Source organism: Hibiscus syriacus, unplaced genomic scaffold (genome assembly GCF_006381635.1).
Source record: "Hibiscus syriacus cultivar Baekdansim isolate YM2019G1 unplaced genomic scaffold, ASM638163v2 tig00113123_pilon, whole genome shotgun sequence".
NCBI lineage: Eukaryota > Viridiplantae > Streptophyta > Magnoliopsida > Malvales > Malvaceae > Hibiscus > Hibiscus syriacus.
The window spans coordinates 1,679,203-1,683,593 of NW_024063443.1; the positions used below are offsets into that span (position 1 = coordinate 1,679,203).

The window sequence follows — 4,391 nt, forward strand, 5'->3', positions numbered from 1 at the left end:
TCTTTTTTATTACTACTCAGTGGACTCAAAATAATCTATGTTTACACGAACCAAACGACCTCCTCAGTAGTTAAAATTATTATCCCTTGAGGTCTCAAATTCAAGCATGCATATACAAAAATATAAACGTTCATTGTCAAATGATTAGAAATTTTTGATATACTCCCTTGTATGAAACCTATGCTTCAATTGTCATGTAAGGGTTGAATAAATTGCTGATAGACGGTTTAGTTGTTAGAATATTTTCTTTTTCCATTTTCAATAACCACATACAGTGTCGTCTTAGTTTAAGATTCATGTCACTGTATTTATAAGGGCGGTCACTTTCTTGTAGCCTTGAAGCCGCATTTGAACAAAACTTCAGATTCTTCCATTACATGACATTATTGACAAACACATACAACAAACAAAAACCTACTTGATAGTTTTTTAAAACATAGAAAACTACTTATGGGAACACATACAAGTTTATGTCTAGAAAACTGTCAGGACTCAGAAACTAAAGCCCAAGTAACTGAATCTCATATTACAAAGAAGGCCCGAAAACACATATCGATGCTCATTGTAATCAGTAATGCGTTCTTCCATCGCCCTCGGTGATTACATCTTGAAAGCACCTCCGCTGGGGATCAGGCAGGACATGCTCTTGATGCGGGACAATCACATCCAACAGGTAAGGTCCAGGAGTGTCCAACATTTTCTGAATTGCAGCTTTGAGATCTTCTTTCTTCGTCACACGGGCTGCTGGTATTCCGCATGCTTCAGCAAATTTCAACATGTTCGGGAATATCTCAGACTCGTTGGAGGGATCTCCCAGGTATGTATGTGCCCTGTTTGCCTTGTAAAATCGGTCCTCCCATTGAACAACCATGCCCAATGCTGGTTATTCAACAATAATATCTTGACAGGAAGATTTTCCACTCGGATAGTGGCCAACTCTTGCACGTTCATGATGAAACTTCCATCACCATCGATGTCTACAACAACTGCATCCGGGTTGCAACGGCAGCTCCGATGGCAGCGGGCAATCCAAACCCATAGCTCCCAATCCACCTGATGTTAACCATTGACGAGGCCTCCTGTACTTGTAAAACTGAGCAGCCCACATTTGATGCTGACCGACACCGGTACTTATAATCGCATTCCCACCAGTTAATTCGTCAAGAACCTGAATCGCATATTGAGGTGGAATAGCTTCACCAAAGGTCTTGTAACTCAACGGGAATTCCACCTTCTGCTTCTTTAACTCCTGCCTCCAATCGAATAATCAAGATTCAGATTTGCACCCTTGTTCTCCAGTATCTTAATAATCCCCTGCAATGCCAATTTCACATCGGAACACACCGACACATGAGGCTGCTTATTCTTCCCAATCAGCCGAATCAATATCGATATGCACAATCTTGGCCCGACTGGCAAAGGCCTCAAGTTTCCGGTCACCCTATCGTCAAATCTTACTCCAAAAGCTAGCAACAAATCACTCTTATCCCAGCATAATTAGCATAAACAGTTCCATGCATTCCAAGCATTTCTAACGACAACTCATCCGAAATCGGAAACACCCCGAGACCCATCAAAGTACTTGCAACAGGTATCCCTGTAAGCTCAACAAACCTCTTCAACCCTCACTGGAGTTCAAACACCCACCGCCGACGTATAAAACCGGCCTTTTAGACTCGGAAACCAGCCTAACAATCTGTTCCAAATGGGACTCACTGGGAGCCTTGGGCAACCTAGACATATACCCCGGCAACCTAGGAGGCTGGTTCCATTAGGAACAGCAAGTTGCTGTTGAATATCCTTAGGTACATCAATCAAAACAGGTCCAGGCCTTCCCGAGGTAGCTAAAAAGAAGGCCTCGCTAACAATCCTAGGAATATCATCCACATCAAGAACAAGATAATTGTGTTTCGTAATAGACCTCGTTACCTCGACAATCGGAGTTTCCTGGAAAGCATCGGTACCGATCATCCGACGAGGGGACTTGGCCGGTGATCGCCACGAGAGGAATGCTATCAAGCATTGCATCGGCAAGACCACTCACCAAGTTGGTCGCCCCAGGTCCGGAAGTCGCAATGCAAACGCCGGGAAGGCCGGAAGAGCGCGCGTAGCCCTCGGCGGCGAAGACCCCTCCTTGTTCGTGTCGCGGAAGGACATTTCGGATAATTTTGGACCGGGTTAAGCTGGTGGATCTCCATCGAAGCTCCACCGGGGTAGGCGAAACGTCCTTAACGCCTTCGCGTTCAAGGGCTTCCACGAGGATATCGGCGCCTTTCCGGGGCACACCGTCCGCATAACGGGAAAGGAAATCATGGGCAGGAGCGTTTTTTTGGGTTACGGCGGCGGAAGCGGATCTGGGATTGGAATTTGCATGATAAAGGGAGCAGGAAACGTCGGTGTAACGGTGATGGGTGGGGTTTTGAGGGGATGTGGAGAAAGGGAGAGTGGGTTTGGAAATGGGTCTTGGAGATTTGAAGGAGGAAGTTAACGAGGATAGCTTAGCGAAAGCGGTGTTCGCAGTGGCGGCCGCCATTGTTGATGAGAGATTTGTGGCGATGCGTTTCTTTGGTGTTTGTGGCGAGCGAGAGAGTGAAGCAAAATTATGATTGAGATTCATGTTTGGATTATATAGTAAAAGAGTAAATCACAAATTTCATCACTAAACTTTACTCTCTCTCCTATTTTGCTCATTGAACTTTAAAATTTCAATTTTCTCATTGAATTTAATCTATTAGATTTTTTGTCACTGAACTTTACACTCTCTCCTATTTTGGTCACTCTTATGTTAAATACTTAACGACATTAAAAGCGATGCAATTTTAAAAAAACAAAATTTAAACAATGCCATTTTAGAAAAAAAAATCACAAAAACGGCGTCGTTTTGCATCTATTTAACATTCCATTTTATCGACGTTAATTACTTAATGATTGAGTGACCAAAAAATAGAAGTATTAATTCAGTGTGAAAATTGAAAATATTTAAAGTATAGTGAGTGAAATAGGAGAGAGTAAAGTTTAGTTACTAAATTTATCATTTACCCTATAGTAAAAAGGACAAACAAAAAGCTTGGCTTTATCACATATATTAGAGAAAATAACCTCAGTGACTGAAAATACCTTATAATATATGATTTTAATTATTTTTTTTGGATTTGTCAAAATGACTAACAAAATCGCAACGCGAACTCCAATTTCGTAACACAGTTTTCAAAATCGTAGTGTGAATAGTAAAAATTGCAATGTGAATAGTAAAATTGCAACGTGAATAGTAAAATCGCAATGTGAATAGTAAAATCGCAACGCGAATTTAGAAATCGCAAAATCGCGTTGCGAATTTCAAATGGTAATTCTCTGCTTCTAGACTGGGATTTTAAGTGGAAAATAAACTTATCTACATGTGTGTATAAATCAGCTTTTTCTTAATATAATTCAAAATTTAATTTTTTAAATGTATTTCATTAGTCTGAGTTAAGGATTTTTTCAAATTTCAAACTTAACTAATTGAATTTAGAATAATTTGTAATTTCAAACTTTAACTAATTGAATTTAGAATAATTTGTAATAAAGATTGACAAATGAAATAGATTTGTTGTTCATTTACATATAAATTTTTTCACGTGTACGAATATTTTTTATAAAAATTTTATGTACTTTTTCAACAATTATTATAGATGAATGATAAAAGATAATTTACATATAGATTCATTGTGATTTTACTATTTACGTTGGATTTTACTATTCACGTTACGATTTTACTATTCATGTTACGATTTTTACTATTCACGTTACGAATTTGACTAACGCGTTGTGAATTTGACTTTTGTGATGTGAATTTAACTTCTGTGTTGCGATTTACAAATTCGCGTTGCGAAATTGGAAACTGGGTTACGAAATTGGAGTTCGCGTTATGAATTTATTGGTCATTTTAGTAAATCCAAAAAAAATTAGTTAAAATCGTATATTATAAGGCATTTCGGCCACTGAGATTATTTTCCTCATATATTACCCTTCTACCCTGCGTTTTCTCATTGGAGTGGCGATGTTTATGGTTAGAATGCTAGATACTAAATCTTTGGGTAAACTATCAATTTAATCACTAACATATTCTAATGTTTGTGTTTTGTCACTTAATTTTTTTTTAAAACTATATTTAGTGTTATTTTATTTCTGTTTTAATAATATGTTTTGGCGAAATGAAAGTATCATCTAAGAAAACTCATGTCATACTATAAAAAAATTATATCGTTTTGAATATAAAGTCAGAGATCACTAAGACACTAATGTTTGATTTTGAAGATGAAAAATCCATTTTTCTCAAGAACCCGGCATTTAGAAAGAGAAAATAACCTCAGTGACCAAAAATCTCAGATAATATACGATTTTGATCAACT

The 4,391-nt window shown here is 38.0% G+C and overlaps 1 pseudogene; it reads right to left on the reverse strand.

Moving 5' to 3' along the window:
* Positions 1 to 431: 431 nt before the first annotated feature.
* Positions 432 to 2,602, reverse strand: LOC120185430 (annotated as a pseudogene).
* Positions 2,603 to 4,391: the final 1,789 nt, after the last annotated feature.